The sequence below is a fragment of the Hyaena hyaena genome, unplaced genomic scaffold (genome assembly GCF_003009895.1).
Source record: "Hyaena hyaena isolate Hyena2069 unplaced genomic scaffold, ASM300989v1 scaffold_1160, whole genome shotgun sequence".
Classification (NCBI taxonomy): domain Eukaryota; kingdom Metazoa; phylum Chordata; class Mammalia; order Carnivora; family Hyaenidae; genus Hyaena; species Hyaena hyaena.
The window spans coordinates 226,044-247,139 of NW_024081793.1; the positions used below are offsets into that span (position 1 = coordinate 226,044).

At 39.6% G+C, this 21,096-nt stretch overlaps 1 long non-coding RNA gene across 1 annotated transcript; it reads right to left on the bottom strand.

Annotated features, from left to right (window-relative positions):
* Window positions 1–41: 41 nt before the first annotated feature.
* On the bottom strand, window positions 42–9,885 carry LOC120224344. Its single transcript, XR_005526544.1, has 4 exons — window positions 9,827–9,885; window positions 9,625–9,708; window positions 6,876–7,020; window positions 42–385 (listed from the first exon to the last, which is right to left on the bottom strand). It is a non-coding gene; the product is annotated as an uncharacterized LOC120224344 (long non-coding RNA).
* Between the last annotated feature and the right edge of the window lie 11,211 nt (window positions 9,886–21,096).

The window sequence follows — 21,096 nt, forward strand, 5'->3', positions numbered from 1 at the left end:
TTATGTTCTACAGCTCACAAAAGAAGACACTCGGGCACATAAAAGTTCCCCAAATTTCTCTTTCTTGGTCCCCTACATAGTGTAATAGACAGGAGTGGAATAAATGTTTGCTGTTATTCAGTCTTTGTCTCCCCATCTGGGTCGGAGGTCCAGTTAGGCCCCAGGGTGTGGCTCCTGGTGGCTCAACCAAGTCCAAGCCACTCCATCAAGACCAAGGTTGAAGTCAGGAAAGTAAGCTTTGGAGGAGGTCTCACTTTCCATTTTGCTACCAGCTTTTTTCCATTCTGGATTTACCCTCTTCTTAGGCTCAAGCTTGGTGGTGATTCATCACCCATTCATTGTCCCAGGCTTGTCATCACAGTGGGGAGTGACATGGAAAAGTAGCCTGAAAAAGAGTGAGGCAGATTCTGATTCCACATGTGCTGTATCGATGTAAGTGATATTACGCTTAAGCGTAACCCCTTGTTTGGGTTTCTCTAGTCAGAAAGAAAAACTAGATTCATTTGTGTTGTTGATGTTTTATTGCATTCTTGACATGATATGATGCCTTGCTCTGTTAAACATTTACGTCATTTGCATTTAAGCTGAAACTTTGAAAGCCTGTCTAGCTAACTGGTTCTAATGAGGAAAGGATGTAGTAATTTCCTAGATGCCTATGGTTATTCTCCTTAATTTATCAGATGTCAGAATAGTATTGTTTTTCTAGACTGAAGGCAACCCAGGATTGCATCAGAATTATCAGAGCAGATTTTTAAATCTCTGAGTAGGAGCTTAGTAGGTCTTAGGTTGGCTTGGGCAGAGGAGTGGTGAGGGGACCTGTGTTACTAAAATATGAATCATTCTGATGCTCACCCAGGGCTCAGAATCTTAATGGCTGGGTTAAGCTGGTTGAGCTTCCTTCTTTCACATCTAAAGAAAACCTTGGTATTTTAGCCTGAGTGTTCTAGAAAGCAGATCCTGAGACAAAGATTTGATGCAAATATTTTCCTGGGAGGCATAAGTCCAGGGCAGTGAAGATGAGACCAAAAGATAAGGAAAGCAAGGTGAGATGGAATGCAGTGTGTCACCACTTTAGAATAAGCCACAGGTCACTAAGTAATCCTACTTAGTAATACCTGTAATAACAGGTATTAACAATCCTGTTAATACCATACACGGGGGGTTCTACAGAAGGTTTACAGGTAGACACTTTACACCAAAATAACCGACAGGATACAGAAAGGATAAGGAAACTTATTTGTCCAGCTCTCTCCTATCTCTCATTTCCAATTGGCCAAGTTTCATCCCATAAGAAACTAACTCTGTGTCTTCTGGGCTGTGTCAGCTGATCCCTCCCCCACTTCTTCAGAAACAGATCCTGAGCCCCACAATGTGGTGTTTTATTAAAATCCAATACTGGAAAGGTGATCTAGCATGAAGGAAGGAGCATTCCTAAACTGATGAGGGAAGGAGGAAGAGAGAGAAGGAATCTGAGAAAGTCTAAGAAGGCTACAAAGATTTGTGTCCCAATATACCTTCATAGCCTATCCCTTGGGGAAAGTTATCAGCCCTGGCTTAAGAATTTGTCCTAATGAAATGCAAAAGCTGGTTCATTTACAGCACATGCATTAAAATCCATGAGAGATTTCCAGGAAGCCCAACTCAAAAGAAAATGGCAATTTCTTGGAAATTTAAACACATACATTTGGTGTTGGGCATTATTAAGAGAGTTTGAATTGGAAGTTAACCAAGAACAATTTCAAGGTCTAAGGTGTCTGCCACAGAGGCAAGAAAAAATTCAGAGAAGTGCTACATTCAAAATAGGGCTGTTCAGGTTCATTTAACTTGTTCATGTACAACGTGAAAGCTGTGTTTGAAATTTGTGCACACATTTATATTGATAGACAGCCGACTTGTACAACACAAGGGTTAGATTAAAAATCAGCATATAACTTTCAACTTCCCCGAAACTTAACTATGAATAGCCTACTTACTGTTGACTAGAAGCCTTACCAATAACCTAAACAGCCAATTAACACATATTTTGTATGCTTTACATATTATATACTGTATTCTTGCAATAATGTAAGCTAGCAGAAAGAAAATGTTATTAATAGAATCATTAGTACAGTACACTTATACTACTGTACTGTATAATTGAAAAAAATCCACATATAAGTGGACCTGCACAGTTTAAATACATGTTATTTAAGGATTGTCTAGCCCTGGGTCATGGATACAACTGGATCTGCAAGATGGACTTATAAACTTCTTATCTCCTACTCTTTTATCTTAAAGAGAAATATTTGACCTTCTCTCTTTCACTTTAGGGTAAGCACATTTATTTCATTTGTGCATAATTTTAACCCCTGTGCTCTTATGATGAGGTCCAATCATCACAGAGGTGAGTCAGCCCTTTCTTCAATGACCCATGAATATTTTATACTTTTTTCTCCCTTCCCTGCTCCCCCATTCAAAAAGAGTGGATGGCTTCAGAATGTGAGTGTCCTGACACTAATAAAATCTTCTACCTTGGCATTGCATGGTGATAGAATTTTATGAATGAGATGTCTATGCTACCACAAGTATGATAGACCACATGCACTGTGCAGGCAATTCAACATCTTCCACAAATTATGTTTTCTCTGGGACACCTGGGTGGCTCAATCAGTTGAGTGTCCAACTTTGACTCAGGTCATGATCTCATGGTTCTGGAGTTTGAGCCCTGATCAGGCTCAGTGTGACAGCTGAGAGCCTGGAGCCTGCTTTGGATTCTGTGTCTCCCTCTCTCTGCCCCTCCCCTGCTCGTGCTCTGTCTCTGTCTCTCTCTTTCTCTCTCTCTCTCTCCCAAATATAAACATTAAAAAAATTATGTTTTATCCATCTTACCTGAATATGCAGCTCATTGCTAGCCATTCTCAAATTATACAGGGAGGAAAAATGATAGCTAAATCTTTGTGACCATCAGAAATATGATTCAAAGTAGGTATCAGAAAATTGTGTTATAATGGCATGAAGATTGGGTAAAATCACATCAAAAGTAGTCCATGATTTGCAAAAGAATGAGACATAAAAGAAGAGAATTCCTCTTCACCCTCTTTGGATATCTGTTTATTTTGTCATTAACAGAGGGCTAAGGTATCATTCTGAATTCTTGCCCTGAGACTTAAGAATTTTAATCTCATACTAGACTCATTGATTTAAATGTATATCATTTATTTTGAGAGAGAGAGAGAGAGAGAAAATATAAACAGAAAAGGGGCAGAGAAAGAGGGAGAGAGAGAATCCCAAAAAGTCTCCACACTCAGCACAGAGGCTCGATCCCATGACCTAAGTCAATATCAAGAGTCAGACCCTTAACGAACTGAGCCCCACAGGTACCCCCTGGACTCACTTTTGTATACATTGTACATCCTTTACTCCATTTAGCTATACATCCTATACTCCATTTAGCTGTCAGATTGAGACTTTTAAAAGGATACATCAGATCTTGATGGCCATATGTCTCACCAATCTAGTGACCCATTACATTTAGGATAAATCCAAAGTGGAAGGTTTACAAGGCCATGTATAGCCTGGACTGTGGCTATCTCATGGATAGGAACCTGTAGCTGCCACCTTCCCACTCTGCTTCTGGCCTCTAGGGTGAGGAATAGAAGACTTTACCTATGGATATTGGTAGAAGCAGATGGTTCTGAGACTTATTTTGGATGCGAAATAGACAGGACCTGCGGATACATTAAGTGTGAGGGTTGAAGTAAATGAGGAATGAAGAATTAGTTTAGGTCATAATGGACACTCTGTGAGTACTGACAAACGTTACTAATAACTGGATAAACTTAGCCCAGGGACATGTGACAGTGATGATCTGGCTTTAGTTTGCGCATCAGGTGCCAAGATTAGGGTCAGAATTCAGTGCTCTGATCTTCCCTGTGAGGCAGCAGCTCCCCAGGTTTTATGGATTCAGGACTCCCTATCTGCGGAGACGCTGCCACTATACAAGCACATGATTTATTTAGCACCTTCAGTGCTTCTTGACATTGCTTACAGGGCCGTGGACAAAGGCATCTCTCAGAGTATTCATTTAAAATTGCACACTAACTTCCTCTCCTGGAGGTAAGACCTGGGAATCTTCACTATAAGAAACTTCTGCAGTCCTCAGAAATTCTAAGCTTGAAAATCACTGCCTTAATAGATTCCTCTGGAATTATGTCCTTTGTTGGGTCTCGTAAACATTGAGCTTGAATTGCCTTTCCTCCACCTGTTTAACAAAGAAACATCTCTCAGATGCCGAAGATAACACACATTTAACTGCAGCCTGCAGGAAGTGAATGAAATCGAATTCTCCTGTGGGAAATGGGTCATTTTTCAGACCTGGTGCGAAGTGTGTGCTTCGGCACCCAGAAGCCTTTCTAGAAGACTATTCCGCCCCAGACAGCTGGCGTATTCATAAGCTGCTGCTTCTGGGGGATAAACGAGGCTCCCAGAAATTGTGTGGCAGGCCACCTCCCTGTCGCCTCTGGAAACGTGAATACCATCTTACCAGCTTTCATTTGTTCTGTCTTTTGGCCAGGCTCTCACAGAGGCACAATGGAAAGCCAGGTCCTGTAGAGGGTTAAGATAAGGCAAAAAAAAAAAAAAAGCAAACATTTCTATCACCTCTGGTCATTTTCCTTTTCCAGATTTCACGAAGGCCAGAAAATATTTCCAGAGTTTCTTTTTCAGCATTTTCAAAGCAAACGCACCAAGAAAACTGCGCTAATCTCCCAACATGAAATACAAGACAAACCTGGAGCTGCTTTAAAGTCCGGAGTGCAGGAGGACTCTGGCCCCTGCGTGCTCAGTCCCCACCCAGGGAATTTGCAACATTCACAAATTTGAATTCAATTGACCACATTCACTTGAAAAGGGACGGGATTGCTAAGCCGCAGTGATGGGAGTGACATTGAATACAAGATTGTGTAGCACTTTAAAGAACTTTCTTTTTATTACCAGCTCCATAATCACATTAACTTAGACTGAAAATTTGAACTAATTCTTTCCCTAGAGGCCCGAGCTGTAATAATTGTAGAAATCTGTGAAAAAGGATAAATACAATTCAATAATTATATTGATAAATAAAATGAAAATCAACTAATTGTGTCATTCACTCAGATGTTCACTTCGGCTGTTGCTGGCTTCATGCTTCGCCGCCTGCTAAACTTTTCTGTCACACTTCAATAAATTTAATTGTGCAGAATAAATGAGCTAATTTTTGAAGTCACAGGCTCTGTTTGCAAGATAAGGGTGGTGATTTATTGACCTCTCCTAGCTCCGTAGGAGCGTCACTCTCCTTTGCTACTGACAACTTGGCATCAGCCCGTTTTCTTGGCGGTTCATTCCCCCCTCCCCACCCCCCACTCCCTTCCCTTGTTGAGCCCTATGGTAGCCTCGCCTCTCATCTTCTTCTGGAAATCACTGAGTGCATATCTTAACAGTCTGGCAGGCCCCACTTCCTTTTGGCTGCAGAAGAAAATTCTGTGGTTTCTGTAGCTGTTCTTTATAGGATGATTATTTTTCCATTTCTGCAGGGACCTGAACCCATCATTCTGTTTGTCCCACTGGAGCCTCAAGTTGTGAACTTATACCTTTCAGTGCCCCCAGGTGCAACCCAGTGAGTCTGTAGGTGTGACATTGATCATGGAAACAACAGTTTTCTTTCTTGGGCTTGAAAGAGCTTCTTGTGACAGTGGTGTCACATTGGATCAAAGCACCCGATAAAACACAATTATTTTTTAAACGAGGCCACTTCCTGCATGTTGGGTTGAGATATGATAACCTAAGATATAACCACTCAAAATTCCAGGAAGGTTTTGAATAAGCAAAATAGAAGGTGTAATGTAGAGAATATGCCTTAAACCAAATGCCTTAGGGGGTAAAGTAGATTTTTCATACGTTTTTTCCATCATTATGTCCAGATTATTTTAACAACTGATTATTTCCCAATGCACTGCCAAAAAAACTTGTGTTACTTATGATTTCTCACCGTGTCTAACTTCTAGTACAATGCCTGGAATTTGTAGGTGTTCAGTAAAATAACTGTGGAATTAACACATCCACTGATTATACGTGAATCACACTAGTATAAAGATATCATATTAAAAGCAATACATGCATATATATTTCTAACTGTTATGGGACAATTTGGAAAATATGCGATTTGATACCAAATTATAGCATATTGAGCTTTACTAAGTGGAAGGATCAAACCAGAGTCGTAAGAGTAGAAAAATAACTCTGTTTTTAAATTTAAAAAAAATGTTTATTTATTTATTTTGAGAGAGTGAGCAAGTGAACAGCTGAGATGCAGAGAGAGAATCCCAAGCAGGCTTCACGCTGTCAGCACAGAGCCTGATGTGGGGCTCGAACCCACGAACCATGAGATCATGACTTGAGCCGAGACCAACAGTTGGAGGCTTAACCAACTGAGCCACCCAGGTGCCCTAGCTCTTTTTAATAAAGCAAGTCCTCTCAGTCATCACTAGGCATCTAAATGTAGCTCACAGAGAAAATATGGCCTGAGCTATATAGTAAGCCACTTATATACGGGAAAAGTCCCAGAGGTAGATCTCCCTGAGGAATCTGTCAACCATCAGCTCAGGGTGGCCTCCGTTGTCTGCCTCTCCTGGCATCAGGAAAGGTGATGGGACAGACTATCAATACCAAGATTTTGGGTCCCTGGAACTATGACTTCAATCCCATCATCAGGGAAACTCACAAAAGTACAGCCTCGCAAAAGTGTTGGTAAAATAGGGGATATGTGTGTTTGTGTGTGTGTTTGTGTGTGTGTAGGTGTGTGTAAATTAGCTTACTCTCTTGAACATGAAGAAGACAAATACATATAACTTTTTCTTTACCCTTTTATTTTCCATCTCTTTGAAGTCTGAGAACTTGGCTTGGGGAAGTGAAGAGCTGGCTATGGTGCTCTTAATGTAGACTCACTGTGATGGCTTTGTCCCGATGCACAGCAGAACCTCCAGGAAAGAGTCTCCAGGTGTTTGTCTGTAGGAAGTCATAAAGTCAATGCAAATCAGGGCAAATTCCCCACAGGCAGAAAAGAGTTTCAGAACACCGGAGCTCTGGCTGTCATTGTTCCCAGCTTTGCTGCAGGAACAATCACTTATTGATAATGGCACTCTTTAAAATAACCGTTGAGTAGGGAGTGAATTGGAATTGCTTGGTGCATCAGCAAAGGACAGAGGGAAGTTCCCATAAGTATTGACCATGCTGGATTCTCCCCACACGAAAATATCCAAAATATCCACCTTTCACTAGAACTGGAAGAATGACTGGGTCTTTTTCTACCCTGCTTTTCTCTTTCCTGCCAAAGTGTTTATTGAATCCCTAACTAAAACCACTTGTGCTCTTGAACTTTCCTCTTGGAAAAAAAAAGAAAGAAAGAAAGGAGCGATTATTGTTTCTTTCTCAGAGGGACACAAAGAGGGATTACCACAGGAAATCCAGAGAGGCTTTAGAAGACGAGTTTGCGTTCAGATGGAAGCCGGAAGCCCACTCGGCCAACTGCCTCCACGGGACCTGGCACTGGGGCAGGCCTGAGACATTGAATGCCGCTGAGCCTCTATGTGAACAGGAGAATTCGGTGCTTTATCTTCGAGGCCCTCCATCGCTCTGCCCTGAGTGCCTGGGAAACTCTGCGAGTCGTCGCCTGTGGCGGTGACACTGATTTGTATCTGGGTCTGAACTTCAATGAGAACGTGAATTGAACTCATTACTCGAGGAAGGAATCACTGCCAAATGTAACAGGATGGGATTGCAGCGGGGTATAAGGTTTTATGGGGCTGCAGTGAAATACCTCATAGAAAGGTTTCCAGTTCATAAAACACTTTCAAAACATGCTCAGGCCTTTTAAGTGGAGGGGACATTATCATTTCTATCTATAGAGTTTCTCTGCAAATGGAACTCAAATATCCTTTGGGTTGACTACATACACAGAGAACAGAAGAAAAGATGTGGAAGAAACTTGGACTAGAGATTGTCTCACTGGAAAGGTTTCCATCTGGTGGAATTATGTGAGAACAAATGACATCAGAAACTAGCACATCGGGACACTTCTGTCAGTTCCATATGGCCCAGCTTGCTTTTACAGGTATTTAATTAATTCAGCAAATATTTACCGAGTCCCTATCATGTGTGGAGTACTATCCTAGGCACTGGGGGTACAGTGGTCAATGAAGCAAGTCTACTCCCATGGCACATGTATTCCACAAGGAGAAAGAAATAACAAAAAATTGATCAGAAAATATATTGTGAAATGTCAGGTAGCGATCACCGCTCTGGAGAAAAGTAAAGCAGGAGAAAATGGGACAGAGGGTGTGGGGTGACATTTTAGACAGTATGTTTTGCAAAATCCACTCTGAGGTGGTGACATTTGAGCAGAAGCTTAAATGAAGTGACCTATATGTTGAATCCAGAAAACCATTTTTCTGTAATTTTGAAAGGGGGCAGGCAGGAATAAACTACTAAAAAGGTCAGGAAGTTATTTTTGGTTCAAAGATGCTCAGTTTAAATTGCCGTAAGACATGGCTCCCTTGTCTCCCACCATGTGGCACTTTTAGTGGCCATTTGGATAGAGCTCTGAACACTTTCTTGGAGATTTTCTGATGCATGTGGCATAGTAACCAGTGTGCGTTTTCCTGTCTTTCTGGCTTGACCTCTTTTTACTTGCTAGCAAGAAGCATAAGCTAAATAATTTTATACTTTTCAGTCCAGGCAGAAAATTATAAAGGAGAGGAGGTAGAAGTCAGAAAAACAAGATACTAGAAAAAAAAAAAAGGCCGAATCCAAGTGAGTGCATGGTTTTGTTTTCTGTCTTTCTGTAGCTTTCTCACTGACCCTTAAAAGTAAGTTTCTCTGCAAACTGCATTTCCCATTAGCAGGCGCTATACGATTTATTAAAATGTCTTTCCCTCCTGCAAGGTGCAAAGTCCACAATAGCAGATTTGAAAACTTTCCCATACTTCAGAGAGCAATGTGGGTTTTAACTTGGCGAGCACCAACATACAAACCAAGAACCTTTCACCCGCATGGAATGGAATGGAGTACGATAATGTTTATCAAACCCATGCTACACATGGCTTCTTTAGTTATAGAATGTGAAAAACGCCTATTTATTTTAAAAGAGAGTACCGTGCTGATTTTTGACTTTTACGCTAAAATTGCTAACTGCTTTCAATCACTAGATCACGTTATATGTTTAAAAGATTTCTGGGTCCTGGAAGTATTTATTTCCTAAACTAATGCTCATTCTGATTTCGAAGGAGAAAATTAGGAGGAAGTAGAACATGCATATGCCTGTGTTGTGTATTAATGTAATTTTAGTGGTTGGTGCACACTACAGCCTGAGGGAAGTTCTAGGATTAGAGTATTTAGAAAACATGGAGTCTGAACGTCAAGCTTAAGAATATGGTATTTAAGTAATGGTTTCTGTCCAGGTACTCTTCTGCTTGTGATAAGCCCCGCAGGCTGGCTCACTCACCAAGATCCTCAGTTTGAGGTGAGGAAACTCAGCGGAGGTACCAAGCCAGATGATAAATAGCTAAATGGGAGCCAGACTAATAAGAGCACCACTTACAGTGTCAGACATACTTGCATTTTAGTCTTGATTCTTGCAGGTCCAAATGTTTAGTCCTGGGCACGTTTCTCAAATTCCCTCAACCTCTGTTTCATCTTCTGTAAAATTGGGTTACAAACAGAAAGTGCTTAGCCAAATAGGTAACACTCCATGCAGGTTTTCACAAATCCTTTGCGAGTATTTTGTAATAAATATTAAACAACTTTCACGACTTACTGAATTTACTTGTTGAATAGTCACCATGGTCTCCAGTTGTGATCAAAGGTGTTGTCAGTGGTGTCAAATAGAAGCTCGTAGACAATAGCCATGACTATCGCTATGGAGACACCTCACTGTTCTCTGCCCTGAGACTGTCCTTAGGGCTTTCTGTTAACCTGGACTCATCTTTAGTATCTGACTGAGATCTTATTTTGTGTTACTCAACAAAATAATATTAAACAAATGTATACCTTTCAGAATCAGAAAGAAAGTAACTAGGGAGTGGAATAGAATGATAGCATTTCCAAATTCAATTTAATTCACTCGAATTTTGCTTTATTATTTTTTAAACATTTTTAAATTTTATATATAGGGACTGCACATGAGAAGAGAAGAGGAGCAGAGGGAGAGAGAGAGAATCCCAATCAGGCTCCATGCTGTCAACACAGAGCCCTACCCAGAGTTCAATCCTATGACCCTGGGATCATGACCTGAAATGAAATCAAAAGTCGGATGCTCAACTGACTGAGCCACCTGGGTGCCCCAAATATTGCTTTTTAAATTTAAAAACTACAGGGTTGCCTGGGTGCCTCAGTCAGGTCAGCATCTGACTCTTGATTTCAGCTCAGATCATGATCTTGCAGGTCATGGGATTGAGCCCCAAGTCAGGCTCTGCGTTGACAGTGTGGAGCCTGCTTGGGATTCTCTCTCTCCCTTTCTCTTTGCCCCTGCACACTCCCTGCTTGTGCTATCAATAGATAGATAGATAGATAGATAGATAGATAGATAGATGATTGATAGATAGATAGATAGATAGATAGATAAAAATTTAAAAGTATAAACTCTGGCTCAGCTAATAGGACAGTGGTTAAAGCAAACAATGATTACTTGTTTTCTGACATCAGAGTGAGTTGCACTGGTCTGAAAGGAGGGTGAGATGAAACCCCAGATTCTAGATGGGTCAAGCTCTAGAGAGAGGGATAATAGTAACTTTGAGGAAATGGAGGTGAGTGAACTTGATTCTACTCTGAAAATTCTGAGTCACTGTGCATGGCTGTGCACCTATGTATCTCACAGAAACAAGATGCCTGAAATCTGAGTAAAATGTATGTGTATAAAGTATAAGTGCTATTTACTTAAAGAGAAGAATTCTAGCATCAAGGGTAGAAATGTTGGCTTGTGCTGAGAAGACGAAAAAGTAGAGATAAAAATAAGTAAATTGTAATCCTTTGTATAATCTTTTTTAATTTGAGAAAACATGATCATTTAAATTCTAATACATTAATAATAATTTCCTTTTTTCTCAATGGACTCACACAGGGGACATCTATATCTGTCTCTAAGTAAAGGCCTATAATTATTTCAGACCAACACAATGATTTATGGAGTGCCTACTGTGTGGCATAGACTCTGAGAGTCACTTCACCTCCACTATTCAATTTAATCCTTTCGCCAACTCAAGAACATGGTATTATTATCCTTGTTTTGTAGATAGAAAAAATAAAAGGGGCCCAAAATGCTTAAGTATGGCAGACAAGATCATGTAAGTAGTATGACAAAAACCCTGCATATAAAACCAGCCTTTTGATGTGAAGGTCAACGTTCAATATACGTCCTTCTATGTAAGAATTGTTAGAAATAATGTAATTATCATGTATGAAGCTTTTTCCATTGCTATTTTAAAATACTGCTGCCAAATAGCTCAGATGTGATTAGTGACTTACATCTTTAAGCTTTATTTGGTTCATCTTTAAAGGTTTTATTCTCAGTAAATTTTTGTTCAATAAATATTAGAAAAGTAATTGCTTAATAAATTATTTCTTGAACATCTATGGCTATCTATCCAGTGCCATAAGATCCCAAACGCGGGTCCCTATGAAACCTAGCTGAGAGGGTATGAGCTGAGGATTAGCCCCCTAGCAGAGTCACCCCACTCCCCACATCCACACAACCCCCTAGTTGTCCATCAGTTCTCTTTTTTAAGGACAAATTTTAAAGTTTATTTATTTTTGAGGTGGGGAGGGGCAGAGAGAGAATCTCAAGTAAGCTCTGTGCTGATGTGGGGCTCAGTCCCACGAACCGTGAGATCATGACCTGAGCCAAAACCAAGAGTAGCACGCTCAACTGACTAAGCCACGCAGGTGCCCCCAACCACCAATTCTCAAGACAGAACTGACATAATTTGTAAGGCCTGGTGCAAAATTATAATGTGGGGCACTTTTTTTGTCCAAAAAGTATCAAGAATTTCAAAACAGCAAGAGTAGAGCATTAAACCAAGCCCAGAGGCACTCTGGGTTTGGGGCTCTGTGGACTGAACAGACTATATATCCGGGAAACCACTTGGGTCTAAAGAGATGGGCGCTCACCTTTGTACACTTTCCCTCAGAAGAATAAAGACTTTTCCATGCACAGCCTTTGAGATCAATGCGGTAGTGCTTCTATAAACATCTTGCTGAAGAAATTACTTTGTTTGGATGATAGGTACCCCGTTACTTCCTCTCCTGGTCTCAGATATGTGCCATTTCTCCCCTGTAGTTTCTGCAACTTAGCAGGAGGGATGGTATCCTTGGATCATCTCTGTTAGGTCTAGAAGGGCAGGAGCCATGCCTGTCTTATTCGCCGTCATATCCCCAGCACCTCGCCCTTGCCCGTCACTTAATAGGTGCTCAGTAAATTCTTGTTGGGTGACTGAAACATCAAATGGGTGAAAAGATACCGGAGGGGAAGTAGTGACATTTAAAATTATTACAGCACTGAACAAACGGTAAGATTATTTCTGTTCTCAAAACTCTGCAGGAGAGCAACTAAAAAATTTTAAGTTACTTTATTGTAAACCAATGATCATGATACTATCTCCACATCCACACATCTTACTTGTTTGCTCGGTTTTGCGTTTATTTTCCCATAAGGAATGGCTTCAGCAAGAGTTAAACTCAGTGAAGAAAGTAAGAGGACTGCAAAGCTTCCCTTGCTGTTCTGCCAACTGGAATGTTCCATGTGCTGCTTTTAGTGAACAGGGTAAGCCTTGACGCTAAAATCAGATCAGTGAAAGTTTGTATCCATGGATGTATTCACACACACACACACACACACACAGAGAGAGAGAGAGAGAGAGAGAGAGAGAGGCTCTCATTAGGAAATTAATTGAAAAATAAATGAAATAGGGGTTCAATTTGGATCATGAAACCGATAGCATGCTCTCTGTACTACAAAATTCATTGTAGTATATCTGAAAAGAGAGCAGACAAGGACAGCAAACCTTAGAGACCTCGAAAACCACCAATATTCACAGAAGACTGAAGTTGATTTTTTTTTCTTCTCTTCCCCTCACAGTAAGTCTAATAGCAACGAATCCCGGGGAACTAAAAATATACGGGGTATACAGTAACTCCCTTCTTTGGCTCTTTTTATAATGTATACAAATCTGACTGATAAAAGGCTCAATTCACTCGGCAGCGAGCTGGCTTCTGTCTGATGGAATTTCACCCTGGAGTTTTCACAGGGAAAGCAGTTGGAGCCTTTCTATCTCCCATCCTTCTCTGTGGGAGATGGAGCCTTATGAATCTGAGTGATAGCAATACGCAGTCTGGGACATGGTGGTCGCTGTGTCTGCAGGCATCTGACAAGAGGGGGATATGATTGTAGCAGTGTGTTTGGGAAGTCTGGCTTTCTCCCTCAAAGCCCTCTTTATTCTAAGGTTACCTGGCATTGCATAAGAGCCAAGCAGGCAAATTAAATTCCTTCTATTCAGCCTTGCAGAGACGTGAAAAAAACTCATCTCTCAGCTGGCAATATTTGTCACTGGCTCTGTCCTTCCTGGCAGCAGGCTGCTGGGCATTCGATAGCCAGGCTAGTCAGGAGCAATATTTTTCATTTTTATTTATATCTTAACTTTCTTTACTTCTTTCAGGATCATCCAAATTAATTTAAGGCCCTGTGTTTGTGTAGACTAATTTCCATGGCAACTCCGCCGTATTTGGCTCTGCCTTTCTCTGCCTCCAGGAGGATATGGATCTAGGATGACCATAGCATCAGGTATCTCTCTGATTTTTGTACACTTCACTTCTCACTTTTGACATTTAAATTTGGAGTCACTCAAATAATTATCTTGCTCTCTTTGAAACCGTCAAACTTGCAATTCACTGTACGTTTCCCATGGGCCGGTCATGTTGGACAGTATCACTGTATTGAGTTTGATTTGTTCTCGCCATGGTCAGGTTGAGATAAAAATTTGTCAAAGCAAAATTATGTGCATCAAAAGAAGATTTTCAAAATTGTTTCAGGTCATCGATTGGTCTTGCAAGCCTCTGTTGAACTTGGAGATTATAAAAATTTAATGATTATAATTATAATTTTATAAAAGTTTGCAGATTTTGCCAATAACTACAGTTTCTCAGGTGAGAACGCTACAGTTCACACCTCTGGCCAAGGATATTAGAGCCTCGGTTCAGGTAGAGGACCTCCAGGTAAAAATCTATGGTCTTTAAGAAATTATGGAGCAGCAGGGGTGCCTGGGTGGCTCAGTCGGTTGGGCGGCCAACTTCGTCTCACTCAGGTCATGATCTCATGGTTCGTGGGTTCAAGCCCCACGTCAGGCTCTGTGCTGACAGCCTGGTCAGAGCCTGCTTCAGATTCTGTGTCTCCCTCTCTCTCTGCCCCTTCCCTGCTCTCACTGTCTCTCTTTGTCAGATATAAATTTAAAAATACATTAAAATTTTTTTAAAAAAGAAATTATGGAGCAGGGGACAGTAGATTAAAGTCAGGCAAATGCAGTTCTTCTTAAGGGAGAAAATTGGGAAGGGGAAGGAACAAGAGAGGAAGAAAGAGGAGTGAAAATAGAAGGACAGACATGGGGAGGATGGAAGAAAGGAAAAGAGAGAAAGGAGAAAAAGGGAGGAAGGGTGATTCTACGCAGCAATACCGGTGAGTTTGACATTAGTCCAAGAGAGAATTCTAGATTGGGTTAAGAAAGTGATGCTTTGGGGCGCCTGGGTGGCTTAGTCGGTTAAGCGTCCGACTTTCGCTTAGGTCATGATCTCGCGGTTCGTGGGTTCGGGCCCCGCGTCGGGCTCTGTGCTGACTGCCAGCTCAGAGCCTGGAGCCTGTTTCAGTCTGTGACTCCCTCTCTCTCTGACCCTCCCCTGCTCACGCTGTCTCTCTCTCTCCTAGAAATAAATAAATAAAACATTTAAAAAAAAAAAAAAGAAAGTGATGCTTTGTAAGTACTTAAAACACTTAAATTAGAAGGGTGTATCCGGGATTCAGCAAGACATAGGAAATTTAATTTTTCTATGGTTATTATCATGCAGGTAGGAGGAGTAGTGATTGATGGAACAAAATACGACATTGAGTGCTCACTGTGTACTCACACTGTGGTAGGATGTCATGGTCTCTCTCTTTGGCCCTGATTTGTTCCCAGTCCTAGTAATTGATGACTTTGAGGAGAACAGAAAGGTGCAAAAAAGTACAGAATCTGGAGGCAGATTGTCTAGTTTTGAATCTTGGCTTTACCACTTATTGGTTCCCTGTGACCTTAGGCAGCTTACTTAACCTCTTTGTACCTCAGTTTGTGTAAGATGAGAATAATCATGATATCCACTTCATCATTTCATTGTGAATATCGAGTGAGTTAAAAATGCCTAAATGCTCATAGTAAAGACTGACACACAAGAACGGTGTTAGCTAATACCAACACCAATAATAGTGACACACTGATGATATGCTTACTACATTTATTGGAGAACAGAAGTTGGGAGGGACAATGATATTCTGAAATATAAACTAATGTCATAGATTGAACTGTGGAAGATGAAATTTCATACAGACAAATAGGAGATCCCATATCTGAATCCTCAAAATCTAACTCGAGTAGCGTTAACTTCCAGCTCAAAATGAGCCATTTATGCTTGGCTCTTAAGCACCAACCACATGCCAGGCACAATCTAAAGTGCTATTTATGAGGAAGAACCAGAGTTAGAGGGAGATGTCATTAAGGTTGCATCAGTGGAATCACGGGAATATATTTTCCAAACCAAGCGATCTTCTCCTCCCGTCAACCACTACTGGATTCACTTCGAGCCACCACAAGTCCAAGAGAGACTTTGGCAAATTCCCAAGTGTTCAAACACTACTAGTCAGCGTGGCCTGGGGATTAGTAACCGTGACTTGTAACAAATTAGGAAGGAATCAGGGACAAGCGAAGTGGGGTAGGAGGGCTAGCAATAAGCTCTCTGGAACAGCCCAAGATCATGGTTACTGTCTCAGCATAACTACAAATTATGTTCTACTTCACTCCTCAAATTGCCCCAATTTGGACAATAAAAATGTGATCTCTCTGATGCTGACTTTCTAACATTTTAAGAGCCGTTTCAATGAGAATGAGTTGGGCTTATTCCTCAACCAGTCTCCTAGTTGCATGTGACGGCAATGTAACTCAAAATATCTTAAGCAAACAGGGAGCTTATCAGAAAACCAAATCATGGGAAAGGCAAGAGCAGAGTTGCCCCTAGGAGGAACTAGAATCAGGGTGTGCTCTTTCTGTGTTTCTCTCTTTCCTTCTCTCCCCTACTCTGCTCCCTGACTTTGGAACTGACTTCCTATTCTCCTACTGCTACAGGGGCTCCAAACTGCCATTTATCAAGCTTAGCAACCAGAGAGAAAAGGAGGCTCTTTACTGTCAGCTAAACACTTGGAAATTGGAAGGGACTTTGCCTCAGTGTGTCTGGGTCAGGGACAAGGTGAGGGGTGGTGTGGGGAAGCAGGCAGGGCAGACTGAAATAATAACCACTACAAACCGCTGTCAACCAGTGAAAGTCACAAAGAGACAGACTCCAGCTCAATGTGATTATAGGGGCAACCTCCTGAAGATGAGTTTCTAATCACTGGAGGTGTTTAATTATCAGGTGGGTGACATGTGTCAACACGTTCATGTTTTGAGTTAAGAATTTGGCTAGGAAATATTTAAATTTCCATGTGATCCCAAGATACTTTACTTCCATAAATTTTCCTTATGAATATAGGGTTTGTTCTAACCCTTAAGCTTTGCTTTCCTTTGGTTTTCATGGAAATACCTAGGACTAAGAGATGAGATTGATGGGTTATAGGGAATCTGCTCAGTTTCTGAACTGTGAAATTTTGGGAGATGTTTCAGCTGGGAAAATGATGGGGTTCAGGACTTGCTACCCAAAATATGGCACCTTGATACACTAAATATCTTTTTAGTTTACTTTAATTTTTGCATACTTAATGACAAAGAATCGAAGTTCCTAGTATAAGAAATGAAATAATCACCACCCTTAGAAATTGCATGGAATTCTAAGGGACATGAGGATTACTGCAAAACTATTGGAATTGACCCAATAAAGGGACATAATAAATTTAAACAGTATTCTCTAGGGACCTTTTGTGCTCTGCAATTCTGTGATTCCATAAAACCAGTCATGGCAAATGGAGACCATTTGTTTCTGCAGCACTGAGCATAATTCAAATTATTCAAAACTCACTTTGAGTGCTAGAGGCAAGGAAAGCTTTCTGAGCTGGCCATAGTGAGATGTACAGTCAGGAAATAAAAATATTAATTGAATACTTCACAGTATCTCTCCAAAAACTTTATTCAGTCTGCTCTCAGCGATTATGAAGCTGAGAGACACTATGGTAATATATGCTGTATTATACAGAAATATATACTATTTTTTATATTCCAGTGGGAATATAGTCTCCAAACCAAGTAATCTGCTTCCCTGTTCAACCATATCTTTAGTCTTGGATTCAGATATATATATATGAATACGTGTGTGTATGTATACATATAGATATATCTGAATATGTACATATCTGAATATGTATATGTGTATATGGTATATGTAACTGTATGTATATATATATGGGTATGTATATTTATATAGTGTATATAATTGTATGTATATATGTCTATGCATATGTATGTATTTATATATATAGTGTATGTCATTGTATATGAGAGCTGCATTGTGATGAGTAACGTGTGTATGTGTGCAGTAATGTGTGCTCTATTACTAGGGCTGTGTAGGGGAGGAAAAGTTTTCCTCTACCCTTTCGGTGTCCCTGGATAGGACTGGAAATTAAATTGACAAAGACAGATTAACAGGAGAAAAGCATACATATTTAGTTAATATAAATTTTATGAGACGGGGTACCTTCTGGAGAAAATGAAGATGCAAAGAAACAGATTTATGTATTGTTACGCTGGATTTGAAGATGGGTGAATCCATGGAGGGATGTGGTATGTCCTGGAAAAGGAAGCATAGTAAACTGGGGGGAAGTTTAGCAAACAGTGTTTGTTCAGATTCTTCCTGGAATCCCTTTGTCTCCAGACATAAGGATGCTCTTTTCCTCTGACTATAGGGAGGGCAGGCTTTCACATCAGAGGTTTATGACCTATTTCAGGGGAGAAGAGCAGGAAGGTGGGAAGTAACCTTGCTACTTCTGCTGGTTTCTCAAAACTCCTTCAACTTAAAATATTTAGTGTGTCGAGGTGCCATATTTTGGGTATCAAGTCCTGAACCCCATAATTTTCCCATCTGAAACATCTCCCCAAATTTCACAGTTCAGATTTCCCCACAACCCATCAAATTCCTCTCTTAGCCCTGAGTATTTCCATGAAAACCAAAGGGAAACAAAGCTTAATGGTTAGAACAAACTCTATACTCCATTATACTTCATTTTTAAGTCCAGAGGGCAATAAGTAAAGAAGATTTCTAGATGTTGGATTCAAAGCAACTTCTGGAGTCAAGGCAGGCAGTGGCGATCAACAGATTTTTTTGGTTTGCAGTTCAAATGTCTCTGGTAATGTCCTCATACTGTACAGTTTCACTGAAGGAAAATGGGCACGTTTAACTTTTAATGATTCCAAGTCAAAAGCAGAAAAACTGTAAATGTTAATTTGGAGAGTTGTAGCCAGGTATGAGAAGCAAGTAGAAGAATTCAGGATCCAGTCTAGTGTACAAATAGGTAAGAAAACCAGCAAGACAATGGACAGGACTACAACTTAATACCCAAAAGACTGTGTTATATTGAAATATAATTTTTTCTCTACAGTCAGCTCTATTTCTATCAAAGATGATCAAAGTAAGAATAAGTTGCTTGAAAAATAAATCTAGTCTCCTTTAACTTGGTCTGATTGCTTGCAAAAGTGCAGGAAAAATAATAATTGGCCACATAGGCTCTTTTTTGAGTCTGTTTTGCTGAAACTCTTCATAAACAATATTAGATTGGACTATTAAAAGCGTCTTGAGGTGAGGAAGCCAGGCCAAGCATTCTCCATCAGACATGGTCTGTAATACCTATGAATTTAGAAGAATTCTTCCTTTTATGAGGTCCCCCAAATATCTTTTCATTCCTGGGTCTGCCAGGAAGTGAACGTCCTTACTCAACTGGTAAGGATAGAAACCCCTGAGAAAAAAAGGCACCAGGTGATTTTTTTTTCAAGAACTTTTGTTACTTCCATAGAGTCAACTTTAGTTCCTTAGTGTTGCTTAGTGTTCCTAGTGTTGCTTCAAGTTAGTCAACCCTAGTGTCCGGTGATATTTGATTCTATGTATGTCATTGTCAAATATAACATTCCTGTCAAAACCTTGATAATAGAAGTGATGTTTCCAATTATGCCCTGTTATAAGGATACAAAATCTACAAAAATACATTCTTATGGAATTTATGCAAATAACTACATTGCCAAGAAAATAAGAATAGTCTCTAAGAGTTTCTGAATTCTGGAAGGACCAGGTAGGAAGGAAAAAAATCATTGTTTTATTTTTGTTCACAAAGGTATATTTTATCAAAATGCTGTAAGTTACAGATAGCATTAGAGAAAAGAGAGAAACGTTTCCTTAAATCTGGCAAACAAAACACTCTAGAACCAGTAATGTTTCAAATAAAAAGTTATAAAAATTATAATTATCCTCATGAGTCCATTGCTCCCTGTAATTAATTCTTATTCTGCTTGATCTTAAATTAGCAATTCTATGAATTCATCAACTTCTTCATTAATTCTAGAAATTCTTGTTTAGTCCAGCGGGATGGACTCAAAGTATTCGAGTGATTCACTCATGGAGCATTCTCACCTGTAGCTCATTGCAAAAGCTTTTACAGGAGAGTCAGAGTAAATCAATAACTGTCCATGAATGACAAATGACTTAAAAATGGCCATGGTTAAAGATCTGATAAGAGTTCATTTGATAAGGAAATTTGGTTATTTCTGTGACATACAACTTTTTAACATAGTAATTGGGCAATGACGGTATGGAGAAATTTCTATGAACTTCATATAATTTCTGGAATATCCCTACAAATATAACCTATTTGGCAATGCTTCACATGTAGTTTAACATGCGAAATAAACTCAATTAGTGGCCCATCTCTCTTTTATTGGGAAGAGAAGAACCTTTTGACGTTTTCCAGGGACCCTCTGAGAAATCTCAAAGTTAGTTTGAGGTAAAAAAAAAAAAAGATTCCATTTGGATGTTCATTTGGGGAAGCTGTACACGATGTCTGAGGGTCAGACTTGATGAAATAGGATCACACCTCAATTATCTATTTAATCAAAGGAGCAAGAAAATATTTTAAAAACAAATATAGATGGTTGAATGAACATTAGAAAGGAAAAAACACATTAGCTCTTTAATGTTGAGAAAATTTATGTTTTGTTTTTTTTTTTAAGTAATCAAAGACCTGATAAAGACATGAAGCATGGGAAGTGGTTTTAAGACAACATCTTGGTTTCTCAGAAAAATTACTTAAAAAGTAAAAATAGGCCTTTTTGGTTTTTGCAAGTTCTTATTAAGAGCAGATCAATAATCTAAGAAAAGCTTGTCATCTTAATAGAGAGAGAAACCAAATTCTAGTTTTAAACCAATGTACATAGATCTTTACATCCATTAAAAAAAATATAAGCAAATCTATTCAATCTTAGCAACTTAACCACACATAAAATTCCTTTTTCACAACTGCCTACAATTTTTTTAATCCATTCAGGTTTTGTCCTATACTTTTCACTTTCCAGTTCTAAAACAGCTAGTCATTCTACTTGACGTCATGAAAACACATCTTATTTCCTTGCATACAAACAGTTTTTTTAACCCACATTATTCTTATTAGTTTCATTTATATATATTATAATTTTTAATTAGTAATCTTTATTTTCAGTATAAAGTAGGAGGTAAGCAATTGTGAACTGACATATATCATCATTCTGTAGCAAATTTGTTAATACATTACAATTTCCAGAAGCATATGTCTTTTTCTTTGTACAATTT